Source organism: Balaenoptera acutorostrata, chromosome 16 (genome assembly GCF_949987535.1).
Source record: "Balaenoptera acutorostrata chromosome 16, mBalAcu1.1, whole genome shotgun sequence".
NCBI classification, from domain to species: Eukaryota; Metazoa; Chordata; class Mammalia; order Artiodactyla; family Balaenopteridae; genus Balaenoptera; species Balaenoptera acutorostrata.
The window spans coordinates 49,593,112-49,617,285 of NC_080079.1; the positions used below are offsets into that span (position 1 = coordinate 49,593,112).

The 24,174-nt window shown below is 41.6% G+C and overlaps 1 long non-coding RNA gene and 1 pseudogene across 1 annotated transcript; both read left to right on the plus strand.

Moving 5' to 3' along the window:
* Nucleotides 1-10,938: 10,938 nt before the first annotated feature.
* On the plus strand, nt 10,939-12,947 carry LOC130705020 (uncharacterized). Its single transcript, XR_009005612.1, has 3 exons — nt 10,939-10,992; nt 11,290-11,367; nt 12,873-12,947. It is a non-coding gene; the product is annotated as an uncharacterized LOC130705020 (long non-coding RNA).
* Nucleotides 12,948-23,164: 10,217 nt separating this feature from the next.
* On the plus strand, nt 23,165-23,902 carry LOC102999815 (prolyl hydroxylase EGLN3-like; annotated as a pseudogene).
* Nucleotides 23,903-24,174: the final 272 nt, after the last annotated feature.

Genomic DNA, 24,174 nt, shown 5'->3' on the forward strand with positions numbered 1-24,174 from the left:
TGGCAAGAGCTGGGCTGATTGCTACAGAAAAGTTGGTGAAGAAGGCTTTTATCAGGGTGAGGGAGAGCTTCCTGATCCTTTCAAGCTGGAGGGTGACTTGGGGCTAAGAAGGAAATAGATCAAGAGAGACTTCTTTTGAATGATGTCAGTTTGTGGGAAGGAAGTCAGATCTGCTCAGAGGGTCACAGAGAGGAAGACCTAACCTCTGTCCCAGAGGAATACTATCTTACCCAGAAAGAAAATGGTTTGTGCTAGGCTGCTAGTGGTAAGAAGCCTCAGAGCAGGAAGCCTGCCTGTGACTGAGCAAGCCACCCACATATCCCTGTCCTGGACTAGGGTGTACACCTGTCTCTTGTAAGTTTGGCTGGGGCACTAGGGCACAGGGACCAGGGGAGAGAGGCCCACTAGGATTAACAAAGTGGGACTTGGTTTGTTAGCCTTTAGAGAGGAGAAAGCATTTGTGATGAAGTAGTCACCATAGTGGGGACGGCTAGGTTTTGTGTAATCATGGCATTGGTGGCTCTAACCATAGATTCATTAGATCTCAGATATTTCTGTTTTTATTGGACCTCTTATTCCAGGATATTTATCATTCCCTGCGGATTAGGAGTATCTAGGGAAACATCTCTCATGGGATGAATTTGGAAAGAATTCTAGAGAGAATTACCTCTTTTTCAAGTTCCTGAAAATTGAGATAACATGGTTTGCCATGACTGTGATGGTATTTTCTTCTTTTGAGAGAAAGGAAGGGCATGTGTCCCCTTTATTTCCCCCATTCTCTTTCATGTTCTTAACTGCTACCCAGAGATTCAGCTCTGGAAGATTAAGTGAGGATAGCCTTTGACTAGTATTTGAAATAGTTTCTATGCTCTGAAGCTTATATAGTTTTTAAAATATGACTATTAAAAAACTAAAGTAAGTTAATTCTGGAATGGTTATTTGGAACTCAGCATCGATTTTTTCCTTCCAGAGCAAGTGTATTACAAGCATTGGTTTGAGCAATTAATTACCAATAATGGGAATGTGGCAGAAATAACATACATTTCCCTCTCCAGCTATAAAGATTATGTTTTCAAACCTGCCATAGGGCAATTCATAATTGAGTAAATTAATATCTTATGGGCAAAAATAACCCTATGAAAACTTTATATTTTATGCTCATGGAAAAAAAATACAGTCTACTGAAAGCAAATGTTAATGTAATTTTTTTCTAAATGAAAAATAATCTAAACTCATTGCTAGCACGTAGTAAATGTTCAATAAATATTTATTTGTTGAATTAAAAATAATAGCAGTGGATTGGGAAAACATTTACATAATTGTGACTACATATTAATACCTATAATATTCAGAAAGACCATTATAATTTATAATAGAGTAATAAAGGATTTCAATAGACAATGTATGTGATAAAAATACAAATGGTGGACACAGTCTAATAAAAATAATGAATGCCAATGTATTAATTTGCATCCACCACATTCACAAAAATTTTTTAAAATACTATCCAGTTTTGGCAAAATTTTGGTGAAGCTGGTATTCTCAGAAATACCAAAAGTCATAAAGATGCTTATGCCCAATGACCTAACAATGTTATTCCTGAGAATTTATCCCAAAGAAATAATTCAGAATAAGAAAATATCTGTTTAAGATCTTCATCTTATTGTTCTTGATAAAAACAACAACTGAAAAATGGCTGAAATGCCTTAGAATATAGTACTATTAAAAACAATTATGTTTAGTGAAAAAAAGAACAGAATAGAATAGAATAGAAATAGTAATAGAATAAAATATGGTAATATTAAAGACAACATGGTTAAAAAAAAACAGTTCTAGTACAATAGCATAATGGGATATTATGCAGCCAAGAAGACAATAAAATAAGTACCCAAAAGTCACAACTTAGAAAAATGTTTGTTATAATGACTCAAAATTGTACGCTAGCGATTAAAGCAACAGAAAAGCATGTGTGCACACAGAGGAGTACAGTGAAGAGCAGGGAAGGTGCAGTAGTGGAATAGAATTTGCCCAGTGTTTGGGTGATGGGATTAGGAGAATATGCTTTATTTTGTTAAAAATTCCTTTACTTTTATATATTTCTTACATAATGCATTTTACATTGAAAATAAAAGATTGAAATAGCAGAGAGAACAAACAAAAACGATGACAAAGGTTTAAAGAAGCCTGTGCTCGAAAATTTAATTTATGAACCCTTCTCTATGTACTTTTATTTCTAATTTCCTGTTTTCTTTATAGTAGAAAAGTCTTATAGGTTATTTGGCTTGTTCTGCTATTAATGAAAAAGAAGTTTCCAGGCATCTGAACAGTCTTGTTTCCAATGCTCTCAGGGCTGGCGTCAGCTCCCTCAGGGCCCTATTGCACAGTGTCATGGACCTCAAGGTTAGGGGATTAATCAAGTATGCAATGCAGTGAGAAAATAACAGTACTTACAACTTTGCAACTGCTTGTACTCTGCTGAACTCCGGTTGCTTATTTCCTCTTTGGAAAAGAAATGGGTGGCTACAGGTTCAAAATGAATCTAGTCTTCCTCCTTATAGGAAAGGACCTTCCTGGCTCCCTGGGTCTGTTTACTCATTTTGAGCCATATCTCATGAAGGACATGTTCATTTGCCTTAGGTGAACTTGACTGCAGCTGCCACTTGCTTTGTTTCAGGGCAAATGTCAGAAAGAACAGTACAGTCCTAAGGGAATCAGCTCATTGCCTGCAAACTGCATCCATGTCTGGCTTCTGTATTGTACATCTTCAAACCTGACTGTACCTGAGAATCAACTATAGAGGGTGTTAAAAATAGAGGGCCACTGGCCTCAACCCTGGAGACTCTGAATCAGCAGGCTGAGGTGAAACTCAGAAATCTGTACTTTTACCAACCTCAGCAGAGGATTGTATGTGTGGCCAGATTTGGGAACCACTGATCCAGATTTTTCAAGATTTTGCCTGGCTCTCCCATCCTTCCTCTCTGCCATAAATATTTATTAAGCTTCTATTATCTGCCAGCACACCATTTGTATGAGGTTGCTCAAACATACACACATTCATCACTAAATTGTAGAGCAAAAGTGGACATCCCAACTCAACATGGTAAAGATGTCAATTCTCCCCAAATTAATTTAGAGGTCAAATGTGATTCCTATCAAATTCCCAGCAAAGCATTTTGTAGACATAGATAAGCTTATTCTAAAATCCAGTTTATAAATTTTATTTTATATTTTTTGTATAATTTACATTATATAAAAATTTTTAAGTGCTCTGAAAATGCACAAGCCCTAGAACAGCTAAAATAATCTTGAAAAGGTAGACTAAAGTGGGAGGAATCACCGTACTCAATATAAAGTCTTACCATATAGCTACCATAGTCAAGTCAGTGTAATCTGGCAGAGGGATAGACACATAGGTCAATGGGACAGAATGAAGAACCCAGAAATAGACCTGCACAAGTATTCCCAATTAACGTTTGACAAAGGTGCAGAAGAAATTTAATGGAAAAAGAATGGCCTTTCAACAAATGGACATCCATAGACCAAAAAACCGAACAACCAAAATAACAACAACAAAAAAACTCCAGTGGTCCCATTAACTTTACACCTTGTACAAAAACAAACTCAAAATGGATCACAGACTCAAATGTAAGGGTAAAACTATGAGACTTTTAGAAGAAAAAAAAGGAAAGGATTGGGTTCTAGGGCTAGGCAATGAGTTCTTAGACTTGACATCAAAAGCACAATCCATAAAAGGAAAAATTAATAAACTGATCCTTTTCTCTGTGAAAGTTTCTATTAAGAGGGTGAAAAGACAAACTGTAAACTGGGAGAAAGTATTTGCAAACTACACATCCAACAAAAGATTAGTATCTAGAATATATAAAGAATTCTCAAAACTCAACGGTAAAAAACAAAAAAAAAATCCACTTAGAAAATAGGCAAAAGACATGAACAGATATTACCCTGAGGATTATATACAGATGACAAGTAAGCTCATGAAAAGATGTTAAATCTCATTAGCTATTAGTGAAATGCAAAGTCAAACCACAGATATCTCTATACAGACATCAGAATGGTTAAATAAAAAATAATGGCAACACCAAATGCTAGTGAGGATGTGGATAAACTGGGTCACTCATACATTGCTGTGGGAATATAAAATGGTACAGTCACTCTGGAAGACAGTTTGGCAATTTCTTATAAAATAGTAAATATACAATTACCATAAGACTCAGCAACTGCATATTAGACATTTATCTCAGAGAAATGGAAACATGCTCACACAAAACCTGTACCTGAATGTTCATAGGAACTTTATTTGTAATAGCCAAAAATTGCAAATAATCTGGATGCCTTTTAAGCAGTGAATGGTTAAATAAACTTTGGTACATTCACACCAAAAGGAGTGAACTATTGATACATGCTTGGATGGATCTCTAGAGAATTATGCTGAGAGAAAAAGCCTGTCACAGAAGTTTTCACAGCATGACTCCATTTATATAACATTCTTAAAATGACAAAGTTATAGAAATGGGGAACAGATTTGTGGTTACTATAGGTTTGGGAGGAAGTAGGGGAGGAGATGGGCAGGTAGCAGGGAAGTGGGTGTAGTTATAAAAAGGCACCAGGAGAAATCCTGATGGTGATAGACTCTTCTGTATCTTGACTGTGGTGGTGGATACATGAACCTACCCCCGTGATAAAATTGTATAGAACTTTTTTTTTTAATTGAAACACAGTTGAGGTACAATATTATGTATGTAAATTTCAGGTTTTATATAACTTAAAATACACATACAAATGAGTACAAGTAAAACAAAAGAAATCTGAACAAGAGGGATGGATTTCATCAATGTCAATATCCTGGTTGTGATGTTGTACTAGTTTTGTAAGATGTTACTATTGTGGGCAAACTGAGTGAAGGGTACAGGGAATCATCTGTATTAGTTCATATAACTGCATGTGCATCTATAATTATCTCAAAATAAAAAAGTTTAATTTTGAAAAGTGGTCTTCCCAAGTCTGCTTTAACCATGCCGTGACTGCTCACATATTGGCAGGGCGGGTTCTACAGAAAGTTACAGATCCACCCACCGAGAGGGCAGCGTGAGGGTGCTCAGCCTCCACTACCAACTGTCTGAAGCCAACATGATTCTCCAACAGCCCATCTACATAGTCAGTGCCATCACTGTGGTACTTGTAGTATTTAAAAAAATTTTTTATTAATATATAGTTGATTTACAATGTTGTGTTAGTTTCATATGTTATACATATACATATGTATAACATTTTAAGATTCTTTTCCATTATAGGTTATTACAAAATATTGAGCCTTTCCCCAAATTCTGTATTAGGACACTCTATGTCTACAACTCGAAGGTAGAGACCGTTGCCAATCCTGATCCTTTTGGATTTCTGTTTCTCAACCAGGCTTTCCTTCACTGGAATTTTCAAATTTCCTTTTATCATTTTGAAATGGGAGGCCCAGTGTCTACCTGTGTTGTTGAGGATACAATCCTTTTCCTAAAGTACTTCTCAGCGAGAAGTTGGAAGTCTTAACTACCCCTGTGGGCAGAGGCCACTCTTCATTGAAGAGCTTTGTCAGAGCCTGGTGGGTTTGAAGCTCTGTGCCAAGCACTCTTGTGTTTAACCCCACCACAGGCTTGTGGGGTAGGTATTTGTGGTGGAGTGGGACCATGTGATTTGTTCTGACCAAAAAGTTGTGAGCAGAAGTAATGCATACCATGTCCAGACTAACTGTAGACACATTCAGACATTTAATTGCAGGTGCTGAACCCTCTAGAGATCTCTATCCCCATCGGCCACAGTGATCACAGGGTGTGGGATGGTGAGTGCTCCATCAGCCTGCGGGTTGAAGTCAGGGATCACGGAGCAGAGCTTCCAGCTGACCCACATTGGATATGCACTGAGAGCATGAAGCAAACCTTTGCTGCTCTAAGTGACTAAGATTTGATGGTTTGTTTATTACAGCAGCATAACCTAGCTTATTCTGACTCATACATTCTTAGGGTCATTTTTATATATGAGGGAACTGAGACCCAGAGAAATTGAATATTTGTCTGAGGTCACAAGTAAGTAGTGATGCTGAAATAAAACCCAGGTCACTTGGAATAAAGCCGCCCCTTGCCACTGAGGCTCTGAGTTGGGCAGAGGGGCTGCTGGCCTGGCCTGGCCAGCCTGATTTCTCAGAGGGTCTGTGGATTGACACTGGTTCTTTTCATAAAAAAATAAAATCACAATTAAATCTCTCAATCACAATGCCTCCCTAAGAACTTGGCAAACCAAGGAGAATGTGTGGCTTTCAAGACTGTATTAGAAAGACTTTGAGAAATAAGAAAAAAAGTCAGAAATTTTTTACTCTTTTTTTAAAAGCAATTAAAAAAATAAATTTTATTTATTTATCTATCTATCTATCTATCTATCTATCTATCTATTTATTTGTGGCTGCGTTGGGTCTTTGTTGCTGCGTGCGGGCTTTCTCTAGTTGTCGTGAGTGGGGGCTACTCTTCGTTGCAGTGCGCAGGCTTCTCATTGTGGTGGCTTGTCTTGTTGTGGAGCACGGGCTCTAGGTGCGTGGGCTTCAGTAGCTGTGGCACACGGGCTCAGTAGTTGTAGCACACGGGTTTAGTTGCTCCGCAGCAATGTGGGATCTTCCCAGACCAGGGCTCGAACCCGTGTCCCCTGCATTGGCAGGTGGATCTTAACCACCGTGCCACCAGGGAAGCTCCAGATATTCTTTATTCTGATTAGAAGATCCTCTGAACATTGCTTATTAATGTTCTCAGCTCACACCAGAGAAGTCTCTACTCTCACCATGCCTCTCCACATTGCAGCCAAAAACAGCATGCTAAGGGCCAAACATGTACTCCCTTGATTAATACCATTTGATGGCTAATCCTATAGGAGAGCATTAAAATTTCTTAGCATAGTGTGCAAAACACTGCAGGAGGTGGCTACAACTTGTTTCTCCGATTGCAATTCCATCTCTGACCATGCCGCAAACTCTCTCTTCCTCATGCAGTCACATGGGGCTCCTAGAATACGCCACGCTTTCTCACGCACCTTCCTGTGCTGCTCTGTGCCCTACACACCCATATAGGCCACTCTCCCTTCTTCATTCAGTTAACACCTACTCATGTTTTAAGAGTCACCTCCCCTGGCAAGCCAGGAGCACTGCTGATCACCCATCCATAGCCTGTGAGGGATTAGAGGGTAAGGAGGCCAGGAATGGAAGATTCCTCTGAGTTGTTGGAATGCCATGGCATTTTCCCTTCCACACCTGTTTCCCAGCCCTGGGGAGGAGAGGGGAGAGGGAAGGCAGTGCTTCTCCTCCTTCAAGACCTCTGCATGCGTAACAGGAACTTCAGGAGAATAATTTATAAGGCTTGATATGTGTCTCCAGCAATTTGGGGGGACACAAGGGCTTGGTGTCTGACCCATGCCCAAGCAATCGAAAGATGAAAGGAGATGGCTGAAACAACATGCTTGGTGGGAGAGCAAAGAGGAAGAGGACTGCCCTGGACTGTAACTGCTGATACCCTTGGTAGGGGAAGGACGTGGAAGCCCTTCTTAGAGCCAAGTGGATCTACAGGTGGGGCACCATCTGGAACTGCCCTAAAACAAGCAGAAGGGACATGGACCCAAACAAAGAGAGCCTCAGAGCCTCAGCTCACAGACGGTGGACTGGGGAGAATCACGGAAAGGCACCCTCCTGTGGCTGATGAATGACCCGAAGGTGGTCCTTCCTCCATTTGAGAAGCCCCTCATGGGGGCATAAAGCCAAGTCTACATTTTGGCCTCCAGTTACTCATTTGTCTGGCACCTTTATTCATGGTCCTGGAATGGGCCCATGGGAGGCAGGAACAGAGGGAGGGCATTGTAAACAACTGGCCAGTGGCAACATCACCCAGGCCATGGAGCTGCACTTGGAGATACCTCAAAAGGGAATTCTTAGGGAAACCATAAGATTTTCTCAGGCAAACAGCCAGCTCAAAATATCTGCTGAAGCCAGAGAGCCCTGTGCTGGATTCCAGCTGCAAAGATGTCAGACACTGAGTCTGGAGGGTAGGATGTGGGTGTGAAGTTGGGTGAGAAAGGAGAAACTGATGTGCCCATTTCCCATGCCTATTTCCAGTCCAAAGCAGTCCTGGCCTCGAGACAGAGAAAGCCTAAGAGTTAGATAAGAAGTCAGAGGGAGTCTTACACTGAAATGGGACTGTTCTGGGTGCTCAAAGTTATAGACCTGCCCAAGATTTTATATTCAAGAACCCAGGAAAAAAATGCATCTGGGCACTGAGTTTGAATGACACTGGAAAGAAACAAAGAAGTTGCCTTCTGTGTGCACCCTATTCTGTCCAGCTAATAAGATGCAGTAAGATGGTGACATCTGAATTCTTGCTGTAAAGAACAGGGCTTGGCACAGACCAAGAGGACTGAATACATGAGGACTAAAAGGCATGCATCCAGCTCCTGTCTTAGAATTTGGCAGTGTTTGCAGTTCACTTTCTGCTGCATCATTATTTTACTGTTAATAAGCAGAGCTGGAAGTAGAAGGCAGGGCATTTATAGGCAAGGGTTTGTAGCAGGCTCACCTGCCAACTTAACAACTCTCCCATCAAAGCCTAAGGATTCTCTCTCTTTGTGGTGTGTGCAGGCAGAGTGGTGGGCTGGTCATTGCTCTGCAAACTGGTGAGCAGCCAACTAATGGATCAATCAATTGATATTTATTGGGCATTGCCCATGTGCCAGGCTCAGGAACTAGGCATCTGGGAATCCAGAATGAGGTAAGTGCATGTCCTTCTGCTTTCTAAATAAAATAGTGTTCAGCCTCTACTGGGAATTTTATTGGCCTTGTACTTTCCACAATATATTTTTATAGAGTCTTTTATGTGAAGTGTCTCAAAGCTGAGCAGAGAGAAAGAAACACACAGACAAGCTCACAGTCCTCATCGACTCACACTTGATGGTGCTGGGTGTGAAGAACACCATCCAAAAATAAACGGGCTGCAAAGCAGAGGCCTGTACCAGGATGGAGCCGTGGAAGCGTAGTGCTGCTGAAATGATTCTTCTTTTTTTTTTTTGGTCAGCGTTTCTTGTTCTTAGTGATTTGCTCTCCCCTGGCCCCAAGCCAGGTTTGGAAAACTCTGAACTTAATCATGGGCCTTAGGGGCTGTGAAGAAATGACTTTGGGTCCTGAGGTCCTGGGAACAAGCTGTCCACTAGGGTCTTGGAGGCCCTCAAGGGACTCTGTGATTGTGTCTGGAGACACACAGCTTGGGATGAGGGGCCATTTGGGCAGTAAATTCTTACACTTGAAAGGAGCAGATGGGTCTCAGCTCAGTGGAGAGCAGAGGTATGTCTGGCTCTCAGGGTCCATCCTGAGGGAGTCTGGGTGCTCAGACCAGGGTCAGGAATGCAGACTGTGAGATTCCAGAATCCGCATCACCTCTGTGCTGGTCACTGCTGCTACCCCAGTTGAGCTTCCCCAGGGATCCGCAGTGAGCCTGGGACCAAGTAGGACAAGAGAAGGTGGTGTCTGGGGGGCAGCAGGGAGGGGACAACCAAGCTACTCTTCAGTCAGGCTAGAAAGGGGACCTTTCAGTAGCAGATCAGGGACTTAAGGCCTGCAAGACTCCTTGCACTGCTGGTAATGGCAAGTCATAGGGATTTGAAAAGGCCTCCAAAGAATGGAAGAAATTTTGATAAAGAACTAACCTTTATAATTCTTCCAATTTTTCACTGGTGAAAACAGAAGCAGCCTTCTGGGTCGGTGGCCACTGGGAATATGATGTGGTTTAACAGTAAGTTGAGGGACATGATGAGACCTCGGGGTTCTCTCCCACCAAGTATTCATTCAGTCTCCATTTAGCGATTTCCTGATGCCGTGGGTGAAAATTCTGTGTGTGTGTCCCCATGACAGCCATCTACGTAGGAACACAACAATAGAACATTCTGATTCATTCGTGCTGCTCAGATTTGTGAAATAGTGATGGCATGCAAAGTTCTGACATTAGACGCTATGAGAAACAACAGGCATCCCCTTAAAGGGGGCCCATCTTTAAGGAGGAACTCTACCTTGGGACGGGAGGGAGCCTTGGCTGCTGAGGAAAGGCAGGGCCTCTGGTGGAGAGAAGGCATCTGCTGTCAGTGACTCATGGAGCAGGAAGCTGACCTCTCCACGCCTGGACAGAGGGTGACTGTTTTGGCTCAGTCCCAGCTCAGCTCAAGGATATGGCTCTCCTGGATCAGGCTGTGGGCTAAGTGAGGCAGGTCTCATCATGCCTTTAAAGGAACTGGATCCACCGGAGTGGCTCTGGTCAGGACCAAACGGAGAGAGGTGCGCTTGTTAAGATAAAAAGATTCTGGCCTCCTGTATTGAGGCAATGTCTACACGCTGAATTCCCCCTACACTGACCACCCTAGATGAAACTGTCTCACCCGACCTAGCAGCTAACTGACCTCACGTTCTGGCACAGTCTAGTGACTCCTTCTGTAATCGTCTATCCTGTCCAAAGTGCCCAAACACTACCTGCCCCTTTCTGACACTGCAAACCAGTCCTCTACCCCGGCCCCTCTCCAACTCAGTAGGGAGTTGAGGGGGCAGGTGTGAACCAGGCCATCACCCCTAGGGAACACAGTACTCAGTGGTTCAAGATGTGGGCATGGCTCAGAGAGTTGCTGGCATTATGAGCCTGGCTTGGGACCAGGCACCACAAGGGATCCACCACCGGGTCCGCGGTAACTGCTGCAGTGCTTCCGGAGGCCAGCAGGGGGAGGCACTGCCGACCCCAGCCTGTTTGCAGAGGGCGCCGGCGCAGGGCGCGGCTCCAGTGCGCAGGCTCATGGGAGCCTCCAGGATTGGATGGCACCGATCTCGCAGGGCCGGCGGGCTCCCGCGGGAACCCGACTGGCAAGTGGGCTGGGGGCAGGTGTGTCGGTTGGAGCCAAGCTGGGCCGGCGGGGCAGGTCCAGGTGAGGAAAGATGGCGGGGCCCCGGCGGGACGTGGGGGAGGGTAGAGGGGGCTGCTGCGGTGGGGCGTGAGAGGGCAGGCTTGGGCCCACCCAATGGCCTTGAGAGGAAGATGCCTTGATGCCCACTGAAGGAGTGGACTGTGTCTCCAGCTACCACAGGGAGGCCTCCTGGGCTGGATTCGGGCGGGCCCTGGGCAAAGTGAGGCCGGAGTCCGCTGAAGCCTTGCGGGGAGACAGCCTGGGCAGTGTGATGCCCAGCTGTGCTGTGACATGTGTCATGGGTCCTGTGTGTCACAGGTTTGGGACAGGAAACACTGGCTCTGTGGTAAAGAAGGCCTTGAACTCTTGCTGAGGACTGTGGAACCGCTGTGATTGGTAAGAAGCCATAATCAGGTACTAAGACACAGTCTCTGCTGCCTGGGCTGGGGAGGTTTGGAGGCCGAGAGCTCCATTCTCACTCAAGGACAGTGAGGGCTGAAGGGCCTAGAGAGAAACAGAGCAGTAATTCATGATTAATTCCACAGCTATTTTTGAACACCTCCTGTGTGCTAGGACTGTTCTAGATGGGCAGGGCCCCTGCCTTCATGGAATTATATCCCAGGTGGGAGAGAGCCTGTCAAGGCTGAGTCCTGGGATTTTGCCTTGCCTACTTTTGCCTTGCTTTTTGATGAGATGGGGAAAACTGTAGGTGAGAGGTAGGTTTCATTTTCGGAATGGTTGGAATCAAAAATTGTTTTAGACATATTATGTTGAGATGCCTAGTAGGTTTTCTCCCAACATGCAGCATATGAACAATATACTTGGAAAAAATTTTACACTAAACTCCATACACCCACCACCTAGACCCTACCATTAATATTTAGCTACACTTGTTTTTTCACATGCCTGTTCATCTCACCATCCCTCTCTCCATCTGTTAATCACCTGGTATATATATATTTTTTATTGTGGTAAAATACACATAACATAAATTACCTAGTAGATTTTTAAGTTAAGATGTCATATAGGCCATTGGAAATTTGAGTCTGAAGCCCTAGGGGATGTTAGGGCTAGAATTGGTCTTTGGAATCATCACCGCATAGGTGGTATTTAAACTAAAGGACTAGGTGAAACCACCTAGGTTGAGAGCGTACATAGAGAAGAGTAAGGAAGCCAAAAAAGAGGGAGGTGGTGGCCAACCATGGTGAATGCTACTGTGCAAGATAGTTTGGCAATTAGGAGGATTTTAATCATTTTAACAAGAACAACTTTAGTGGAGTAGAGGGGCCTTAAGGTCAAGTGGAATTTTGTTTTTAAGATGGAGGAAACTAGAATATATTTATATGCCAGTGGGATTGAACTCATAGAAAGGGAGAAATGATGCAGATGAGGGGAACACTGCAGGGGAGGTATGTAAACACCTGAGAGGGGAGGAGACTCCAGAGTAGGTGAGCAGTTGGCTTTGAAGTGAACAGGAACACATATTCCGTTGTATCTAGAGGGAAAGCCGAGACAAATGCAGATGCGGACAGGTGGTCAGAGGCATCATCTGTCTGTGAAGGCAGTCACTGGCTGAGAGCAAGGGCAGCAGGGGAAAGGAGAAGAGGTGTTAGGAGACACATGTGACATAGTCCTTCTGGAGAACGGGAAAGTGAACTAAGTACAGAAATGGAATTGGATTGCTAGGCAGTGCTGAGTGCCCGTTTGAGATGTGTAGTCGTGAAAGAGTGGGATCAAGCTAGTGGGGTTGTGTGGCTTCCCATGGATGGGAAGGGTGTTGAGAAGTTTAGGCGCGGTAATACATGGAAAACATTTAATACAGTGGCAAGCACATGATGAATGTTACCTGTTTGAATTCTTACTTTGTTTTTCTTTTGTTTATACAAATGTGACTGAGGAAGGCTGACATTTACCTCCTGAGAGGATCTTCTCCTGTGACATGTTCTCCAATCACACCAAAGTCCACCGCAGTTTGCAGCTACTTGGAAGTCTGGCTCCCAGTGTGGTTACATTTATACAGCTTGATAATTGAGTATGTTTGCTAAAAAGAGACAAACTATAGCAAATAGAGCTTTCCATTTTCAGACTAACTCATAGTCTTGGACTGGAGGGGCTGGGGGTTTGTCACAGTGGCAGTTCTTATAAGTTTTCATGAATATCTTTTATTACTGCATGTCTTATCGGATCTGATGTAATGGCAATCTACAGAATCTATGGATCTCAGATCACCAGGGGAAATTTTCAGTTTCGTGGGTTGTAATTTCTCCGTGACCGCTTGGGCTGTATTATGATACAAATAATAATAATGGCTGACATTGACAGGTCTTAAAAGTACCAGGCACTGTCATAAGCACATTATATGCATAATCTTGTTTAACTGTCATCTCAACTCAGTGAGGCAGGTACTATTATTATCTCTATTTTTCAGATGCAAAAATAGGCTCCAAGGGGTTAAGTAACTTGCCCAAGGTACACATGGTCTGATCTCCAGTTTCTGCTGCATACTTCAACTTTTTTTTTTAAAGACCTTGGCCATCACTCATCTACACTGTAGTGGAGTAGGCAAGATAATGGACTGAAGCAGATTGCCTGGGTTCAAAAACTGCCACATACTAGCTCTGTGACTTTGGACAAATTATTTAACCTCTGTGTGCCTTTGTTTCTTTATCCATGAAATGGGAATAATAATTGTACCTGATGATAGGGTTCTTGTGAGGATCACATGAATTAATATACTTAATAAGCCTAAATTAATGCCTGGTTATGTAAATGCTGCACTACCACCTACCCGGTAGTGCAGCCATGGTGGTATGTGTACTGATTGATTGACTCCCCTAAAATCATTCTCTAAGGTTCCTACTACTGGTCTAGGTTGAGTTTGGGAATACTCCTAACTCGGGGATCATCTTTGTTTCCTCTGATTTTATTATCTCTCTGAGGGAAGCAAACATACCAATTTGCTTCTAGGTGCAGAAAACAACTTGGATTTCATTCAGATTCATCTGACCAGTGATGTTCATTTAATTTGTCCTGGCATTGCAGTACCACTTAAAGGGAAATAAGGCTTGGGGAGTAATGTGATTCCATTTTGCCCTTGCCAGATCAGCAGCCTATTAGAGGGATTTGGTTAGAAAGGCCAATGGGCTATATAACCAGTGCTGGGCACAGTGTATGGTAAATGATGTGGGTCAAGGGGCTGCACATGAATGTGTTCTGAAATGATCTGTAAAATTGAGACCTGCTGTGATGTGTTGCTTCAGTTACTAAAAGCAACTGAGCAGCCTTGGCATGGGAGGCCAGTGAAAGTTCTAAAAGATGTTTTCTGGTAGACAGCAGGTAGACTAAATGCATGGTATAAAGTAAGGGTTCCTAATGGGTCTGTGTCAGGATAATCAGGAGAGTTTTATGAAGCTTTGCAAAATGATAGGCTTCATATTCACAGATTCTGAATCAGTAAGTCATGATGGGGTTCTGGAATCAATCTATTTTTTAAGAGCTCCCTGAATGACTCAAATGTGTACTTAGCATGGGATATCATTAATGCAAATCAGTGCTTTTCAGTCCTGTGTTTTAAAATCACTGTTCAGTTAGCTTTTTAAAAAATACTGATGCTCTGGACTCACCCCAGGGTTTCTGAGTCAATTGGCTTGGGCAAATTCTGGACATTTGGTATTGGTATTTTAAAAAAATCTTCTTATGTAATTAACCTGCAACCAGGTTTGAGAATCGCTGGTGTAAATAATCAGCTAGATTTCCCTCCATAGTTTAGTTACTCCTAGATTGAACATAGACATAGCTTCAGGTATCATCTTATCAGGAGAGTAAAAAAATTAGTATTTCTAAAGTTTCCCAACGCAGATGTTCAATTTAATAATCAGGTAACAAAGATATGAATTGATGATTGAATTAGCGTTTATCACTGGGCAATGAAGATTTCATCAGGTTTTCCCTGGGGAGGAGAATTAACATTTACTGAGACCTTTATGTGTAATCTCAATCTTTTTTTTTTTTTAAACTTTATTTATTTATTTATTTTTGGCTGTGTTGGGTCTTCATTGCTGCACGCGGGCTTTCCCTAGTTGCAGGGAGCAGGGGCTACTCTTAGTTGCGGTGAGCAGCTTCTTACTGTGGTGGCTTCTCTTGTTGTGGAGCACGGGCTCTAGGCGCACGGGCTTCAGTAGTTGCAGCACGCAGGCTCAGTAGTTGTGGCTCGCGGGCTCTAGAGCACAGGCTCAGTAGTTGTGGCACACGGGCTTAGTTGCTCCACAGCATGTGGGATCTTCCCGGATCAGGGAACGAACCTGTGTCCCCTGCATTGGCAGGCGGATTCTCAACCACTGTGCCACCAGGGAAGCCCCTGTAATCTCAATCTTACAACAACTCTGGGGGGTGTGTATTATTCCCATTTTGTAGGTGAGAATTTGGGGGCTAAGGGAGGTTAAGTAACTTACCCAAGATTTACACCCGGATGTGTACAGCTCCATAGTCTAGGTTCCATTTCCTCAATGATTCTTAACTTTACACAATTGGATTACCTGGGGAACTTTAATGATCAATTCTTGGATCCCATACTCAGAGATTCTGATTTCATTGATTTGGTATAGCCAGGAATCGAGATTTTGCAAAGCTGTCTATCCAGATAATTCTAATGTGCAGCTGAAATTGATAGTCTCTGCATTATACCATGTAGCCTTCTGGTGGTCTAATCATTTTCCTTTACACCAGTAGGTTGTCCCTCTGTAGAGTGCTGTGACTGGGTTCCTTGCCTACATACATTCACATATCTTAGTGTCCTTTCTGCTCCTTCCTGCCTCTTAATAAATACGTATTGAGTGCCCAGTTTGTGCCATTTTTCTTGGTGCTGAGATGACACAGTGGTAACAAGACAGACCAAGTCACCAGCCTCATGGTACTTATACTGAGGGAGATACACAGTAAACATATGAGCAGATAAATTTTGACTTACATACGTAAGCAAACTTTAAGGTAATGCAAAGTGCTTTTAAGAAAAATAAAACAAGGTAATGAGTAGAGTGATCCTAACAGCAATGATGAGCATTCCAGTTGCTTCACATCGTTGCCAGAACTACTTTGTATTGTTTTGTGTGTGTATGTTTTATTTTAGACATTCTAATAGGTATGAAGTGGTATCTTATTATTGTTTTTTTTTTGCATTTTTCTGTTGACCAGTGGTGTTGAACATCTTTTCATATGTTTATATACCATCTGTATTTTTTCTTTATAAAGTGTCTGTTGAAATTTTTCGCCCATTAAAAAAAAATTGGGTTGATTTTCTTCTTTTTGAGTTGTAAAGGTCTTTATATGTTTAGGATATAAGTCCTTTTTCAGATATGTGTTTTCTCCCAGTCATGATTTTTCTTTGTATTATTTTTTAATGATATATTTTGAGGAACAGAAGTTTTTAATGTTTATGAGTCCAATTAGCAAGTTTTCTTTTGTGGTTTATGCTCTTAATGTCCTGAGACATATATTCTCTCACTGTTTGGGAAGCTGGAAGTACGAAATCAAGGTGTCAGCAGGGCCATGCTCTCTCTGAGGGTTCTTGTGGAGCACCTGTTTTTCCTCTCCCTCTATTTTGATGGTTGCTGCCAATCCTTGGCAGCACAATTCAGTTGGTTGACACCATTCAAATCAAAGCAGTCTTCCCTCCACCCGCAAAAGTCATGTCCTTACCATATACAAAATACATTTGCTCCATCTCAACATCCTCAAGAGGCTTGACCTATTCCAGCATCAACTATGAGTCTAAAGTCTCATCAAAATTTCATCAACTCAGAATGTCCCAAATCTTATCTTATAAATCATCCAAATCAGATATTTGTGAGACTCTGAGTATGGTCTATACTGGGGCAGAATTCATCTCCATTTGTTTATCTTGAAACCTAGAAGACAATGGTGTTATAGGCATAGGTTAGACATTCTCATTCCAGAAGGGAGAAAACAGAAGGGGAAAAAAGGTTCACAGGTCCCAAGTGAGTCCACACAGCAGGGCCAGTTTCATTAGGTTTCAAGGCCTGGGCATAATTCTCTGGCTTGATCCACCCTCTGGGCCCATGGAGGCCCTGTGGGCCTCTGAGCTGCCCTCAGTGAAGTCGACTTAACTGACCTTGGCCTGCAGCAGCAGATGAGATGCACCCTCTGGATGGCCTGTTTCCTGATTGCAGAATACAAAAAGTCTGACAGCCTTCCTACATTTCATTCTCCTACATTTCATGTCCTCTTTGTTCCAGGCTAGCAGTGTTTCTGCTGGGAGGGATGGCTGGATCCATGAGTCTTACACCTAATCTCTCTGGTGAAAGGTTGTCCAGCTGCTTCTTTAGTCCTGTTTCCAGAGCATGATATCTTGGACAGGTTGAGAATTTTACAGATCATCAAGTGTTGGTTCCTTTTTGCTTAATAATTTCTTCCTCAATTGATCTCTTTCCTCTTGCATTTTACTCTAAGCTGCAAGGAGAAACTGTGGTCACATCTTTCACACTTGGCTTAGGAATCTCCTCAGCTAAACATCCAAGTCATTACTTACAAGTTTTACTTTCCACCCAATGGCAGAACACAGTTTAGCCAAGTTTCTGCCACTTAGTAACAAGGATCACTTTTCTTCCAGTGTCCAATAATATGTTCACCATTTCCTTTTAAAGTCCTCACCAGAAGAACCTTTTCAAGTTTGCATTTCTAGCAACAGTCTGTTCTTGACGATACATGTAATTCTCTAAGCATTCTCTATGCTTTTTCTAAAATTCCCCTCTTTTCTTTCTGACTGCTCACCAGAATTGCCTTTAACATTTGTATTTATACCAATAGTTTTTTTAAGGCAATCTAAGCTTTTTCTATTATGTGCCTCAAAACTCTTCCAGCTTCTACCCATTACCTGATTCCAAAGCCACTTCCACATTTTTTAGGTAATTATTACAACAGCACCACACTTTCTGGTACCAGAATATGTATTAGTTTCCTAGGTTTGCCATAATAAAGTACTACAAACTGGATGACTTTTAAAAAGGAGAAATGTATTCATTCACATTTCTGGAGGCAAAATTCTGAAATTAAGGTGCCAGCAAGGCCATACTGTCTCTGAAGTCTCTATGGAAGGATCTTTCCTTGCCTCTCTCTGACTTTTAGTGGTTGCCAGTAATCTTTGGTGTTCCTTGGCTTATAGACATATGACTGCAATTTTTGCCTCTGTTATCACATGGATTTCTTCCTCTGTGTCTGTGTCCAGATTTCCCTTGTCTTATAAGGACATCAGTCATTGGCTTAGGAACTCATCTTCACTTGATTATACCTGGAAATACCCTATAAATTTACATTCACAGGTACTGGGGGTTAGGACTTTAAAATATTTTTGGGGGGATGCAGTCACATAGGAGAAAATCTAGGTGGTCTTGGTTTTAGCAATGAATTTTTAGATACAAAACCAAAAGAAAGAAAAAATTATAAATTGGACTTTATTAAAATTAAAAACTTCTCTGAAAGATGCTGTTAAGAAAATAAAGACAAATTGTACACTGGGAGAAAATGTTTGCAAAACACATATCTGATAAAGGACTTGTCATAGAGTTGGAATTGTACAGTATATAGCCTTTTCAGATTGGCTTTTTTCCCTTAGCAACATTCACTTAAGATTCCTCCATATCTATTTCTGGCTAGGTAGCTTATTTCTTTTTAATCACTGAATAATATTCCATTGTATGGATATACCACAGTTTATCCATTCAACTATTGAAGTACATCTTGATTGCTTCCAGTTTTTGTTGATTGTGAATAAACCAACTATAAACATTTGAATGCATGTTTTTGTGTGGACATAAGTTTCAGATCAATTGGATAAATATCTGGGAGTACAATTGCTGGGTAATATGGCAATACTAAGTTAAGCTTTGTAAGGATCTGCTAAACAGTCTTCTAGAGTGACTGTACCATTTTGTGTTCTCAGCAATGAATCCACATCCTTAACAGCGTTTAGTATTGTCACTTTTTTGAATTTTAGCCATTCTGATAGTTAGGTTGTAACATCTTATTGTTGTTTTAATATGCAGTTCTCTAATGACATATGATGTTGAGCATCTTTTCCTTTGCTTATTTGCCATCTGTACATTTTTTTCTTTTTTGGGCCGTGCCACACGCCATATGGGATCTTAGTTCCCCGACCAGGGATTGAACTCGTGCGCCCTGCAGTAGAAGCACGGAGTCCTAACCACTGGACCGCCAGGGAATTCTCTGACATCTGTACATATTCTTGGGTGAGGTGTCAGTTTAGCTTTTTTGCCTATTTTTAAATTGGGTTGTTTTCTTGTTGAGCCTTGAGTTCTTTTCTTCTAAGCCACCCAGTTTGTGGTACTTTGTTACGGTAGCCTTTGGGCACCAATACAGTTATCTTCTAGCAGTTATTTATAGTTTTTAGTTTTACATTTAGGCCTATGATCCATTTGGACTTAATTTTCATGAAAGTGTAAGGTCTATGTTTAGATTCTTTTTTTTTTTTGCATGTGGGTGTCCAGTTGTTTTTTTTTAAATAATTTTATTTATTTATTTATTTATTTTTGGCTGTGTTGGGTCTTTGTTTTTGTGTGAGGGCTTTCTCTAGTTGTGGCGAGCGGGGTCCACTCCTCATCGCGGTGCGCGGGCCTGTCACTATCGCGGCCTCTCTTGTTGCGGAGCACAGGCTCCAGACGCACAGGCTCAGTAATTGTGACTCACGAGCCTAGTTGCTCTGCGGCATGTGGGATCTTCCCAGACCAGGGCTCGAACCCGTGTCCCCTGCATTGGCAGGCAGATTCTCAACCACTGCGCCACCAGGGAAGCCCCTGTACTCTTTTAAATTTGTTAAAGTATGTTTTATGGACCCAAATGTGGCCTTTCTTGGTGAATGTTCCATATAAGCTTGAGAGGAGCATGTATGCTAATGTTGTTAAATGAAATAGTCTATAAATGTCAATTAGATACACTTGATTGCTGGTATTGATCATTTCAACTATGTCCTTACTGATTTTCTGCCTGCTGGATCTGTCAATCTGATAAAAGGGTGCTGAAGTCTACAACTGTAGCAGTAGATTTGTTCATTTCTTTTTGTAGTTCTATCACTTGCCGCACATATTTTGACACTCTGTTGTTAGGTGCATACATATTAAGAATTGTTATGTCCTCTTGGATAAGGAGTACTTATCATTATGTAGTGTGCCACTCTTTGTCACTGATACTGTAATTTTCCTTGTCCTGAAGTCTGCTTTGCCTGAAATTAATATAGCCTCTCTAGCTTTATTTTGATTAGCATTAGCATGCTGTATCTTTTTCCTTCCCTTACTTTTAATCTGTCTCTATCTTTATATTTAAAGTGAGATTCTTGTGGACAGCTTATATTTGGGTCTTTTTTATCTACTCTGATATGCGAATGTATTTAGACTGTTCACATTTAAAGTGATGTTAGCATAGTTAGGTTAATGTCTACATATTTGTAACTTTTCAACTTGTTGCACTTACTGTTTCATTATCTTCCCCCATTTTTCTGCCTTCTCTTATTTTAAGTGATCATTTTATCATCAATTAAATCATTTTATCTCCTTTTAATTAAAAAGTTACTCTTTTTTTAGTGGTTGCTCCAGTGTTTGAAGTATACATTTACAATTAATATAAATCTACTGTCCAATAACACTATGTTATTTCACAGGTACTGCAGTTACCTTGTAACATGGTAGTCCCAATTTCCTCCTGTTGTTCTTTACAACATTGCTGTCATGATTTTCAGTTATCCATATGCTATAATCACCCAATACATTGTAGCTTTTATTACCTTGAAAAGTTATTTATTATATCAATTAACAGTAAGAAAGATGAAGGATTCTATTTCACCTTCATTTATTCCTTTTGTCTTGCTCTTCATTTATGTAGATCTTAGTTTCCGGCCTGTAGCATTTTTCTTTGTGCTGAAAAAACAAACAGACAAACAACCCACCCCCCCCAAAAAAAAGACCAAACAAATAAACTTCTTTTAACATCTCCTGCAAGGCAGGTCTACTATTGACAAATTCCCTCAGTTTTTGTTTGTCTGAGAAGGCATTTATTCCTCCTTAACTTTGGAAGGATGATTTTATGGGATACGGAATTCTAAGTTGGTGGATTTTTCTTTTAACTTTGAAAATATTCCACTCTATAGTCTTCTGTTGATCAGACTCACTGATTCTTTCCTCAGTCATGTCCAGTCTACTGATGAGTCCATCAAAGGCGTTCTTCATTTATGTTACAGTGTTTTTAGTTTCTAGCATTTTCTTTTTATTCTTTCTTAGAGTTTCCATCTCTTTGTGTACATTACCCATCTGTTCTTGCACATTGTCTACAGTTTCCATTAGAACTCTTAGTTACTTTAAATCTCTATATGATAATTTCAGTATGTGTGTCATATCTGAGTCTGGTTCTCATGCTTGCTTTTTCTCTTCACATGTTGTTGTTTTCCTTTTAGAGTGCTTTATTATTTTTGTTGAAAGTCAGATATGTTGTGTTGAGTAATAGGAACTAAGATATTTAGGCTTTCAGAGTGAGGTTTTATGTTAATCTGGCTAGAGGCTGGGCTCTGTTTATGTTTCCTATAGCTGTAGGTGTCAGAGGCTGCAGTTTACTCTAGTTTACTTGTTTTTTTGTGTGTGTTTTTCCCTCTTCTACTGTCTTTAGTTTTCCCTAAGAATTCCTTCTTAAATAGAATTTATGACTTGCAACTTTTTCACTTATAGTCCACTGCTAACACACTGAAGCCCAATTGATATGGTAGGGTTTCGAGGACGAGAAGCATTGTATAACCTAATGATTAAAACTCAGTTTTTGTAGTGGGCCTGAGTCCTTGGGATGTGACATTTAGAAGTGTTTTCTTATTCTTTTTTTCTCCTCTTACATGAGACAGGATGGCTAGAGGGGGCTAGAGTTGACCAGTTGCCCTTCCTCCAGGTCAGATAAGGCTCTAGTCAAGTACCTTTCTTGGGAGGGCAGGCTTTTTTTATGGAGAGTGCTCTAGGTGCATTTCAAAATGTTTACTTTTCCCCTCCCTTTGTCTGAAACACAAGGGTATTTTTCTCCACTCTTCCCCATGAGAACCTGGTGCAGTATGGCAATGCCTCATGGACTGGATATGGTCATAAGGGGATGGTAAGGAACAGTGAAAGACAGGGAGAACATGAACAGATGAAGTAGTGGTAGTAGAAAGGTTGCAACCTTTATAACTTCAGTGACTCGGAAAGAACACAGAATGCAGTGATTTCATACAAATAGCATGGTAAGGACCCATGAGGGGTGATAGTTCTCTCTCATTTCTATGATTGATTGGGTAACACCTATTTTTTAAATGTTTAAACTTTCATTAATAACTTGATTTTTAAATTATTTTTACGTAATTATCTCTGTTTTATTTTACTCTTATTGAAGTAGATTGTTTATCTTTTTATGGCTTTTTAAATATCAGCTTTATTGAGGTATAAGTATGTACAAATATCTTTATCTCATGAATAAAGATAATTTCATTTATTCCTTCCCAGTTGGAATACCTTTATTTCTTATTCTTGCCTGATTGCACTGGCCAGAACTGCCAGTGGCTCTTGAGGTGGCACTTCAGCACTTCATTCCTCCCTGCTTCACCCCGCTCCCAACACTCACACACTCATAGTGCAGAGGATGAGTAATAAACCGCTGAGCAAAAATGAAATTTCCTAGTGGTAATATGAATATTGCTTATCTTTATAATCAGAAAAAGCAACAACATTATTCCTTAAAAAAAACAACTAAACTGAAAATAATTGTTAAAAGGTATAAAACATGTTAAATAATTAATAATAGTCCAAGAAGCTTATACTAGCAGTTTTGTCACAGGAAATATAGACTTTACAGGAAGGAACTATTATCCCTGAGGTGACTTCAGGAAGGGGAGCAAGATTACTCAATATTGAGCATTTGGGGTTTCTTTCATTCTCTTCTCTCCAGGCCAGTATCTCCGAGAGTGGGTCGAGATAGAACTTTTAAAGGAATTGGGAACAGTTACGTTCCTGGGAGGTGGGCGTCTGGGGCCTCCACGTGGCAGCTCAGAGGTGAGAGGAGATGACTTCTGGTTTACAGAGAGAAGAAAAATTACCAAAGCACTTTGGCTCTTTCCGCGGTCCATCCGGGAGCATGCAGTGTCCTTGACCCGCAGATGGAGATGGTGGCTTGCTACCCAGGAAATGGAGCAGGTTATGTGCGACATGTGGACAACCCCAGCAGCGACGGCCGCTGTATCCCCTGCATCTACTATCTGAACAAGAACTGGGATGCCGGGCTTCCCTGGTGGCGCAGTGGTTGAGAATCTGCCTGCCAATGCAGGGGACACGGGTTCGAGCCCTGGTCTGGGAAGATCCCACATGCCGCGGAGCGACTAGGCCCGTGAGCCACAACTACTGAGCCTGCGCGTCTGGAGCCTGTGCTCCGCAACAAGAGAGGCCGCGATAGTGAGAGGCCCGCGCACCGCGATGAAGAGTGCCCCCCCCCCGCTTGCCACAACTAGAGAAAGCCCTCGCACAGAAACGAAGACCCAACACAGCCATAAACAAATAAATAAATAAATTAAAAAAAAAAAAAAAAAAAAGAACTGGGATGCCCAGCTACGTGGTGGTGGGGTCCTGCGGATATTTCCAGAAGAGAAATCGTTCATAGCGTACGTGGAGCCCATTTTTGACAGACTGTTGTTCTTCGGGTCAGACCACAGGAACCCACATGAAGTCCAGCCTTCCTATGCAATCAGATACACCATATGACTGTTTGGTACTTTGATGCTGAAGCAAGGACAGAAGCCAAAAAGAAATTCAGGAATTTAACTAGGAAAACTGAACCTGCCCTCACTGAGGACTGACCCTGATCTGAAATACGCTGGCCTCATTCATTTTAGTAACAGTTCCTGAATTCACTTTAAGAGTTGAGATCCAAAGAAGGCCTCTTCTTTAGTGACTTGGTGATGAGAACCCCCCTGCTGCTTGCATCATTCACATCCCTGTCTTGTGTACAGTACTGTGTGTTTTCTTGCCAAGACTGCATCTACCTTCAGACACTCTCTTTGCCAGGTGAACTCATTTGCTAACTCCAGAAATACCTGTAGACGACCTAGCTGGCCAGTGGTTTAATTGTCAGATTTGGTAATCCTGGGTATCAAAGCAAGAACCTGGAAGCACGGGCGAG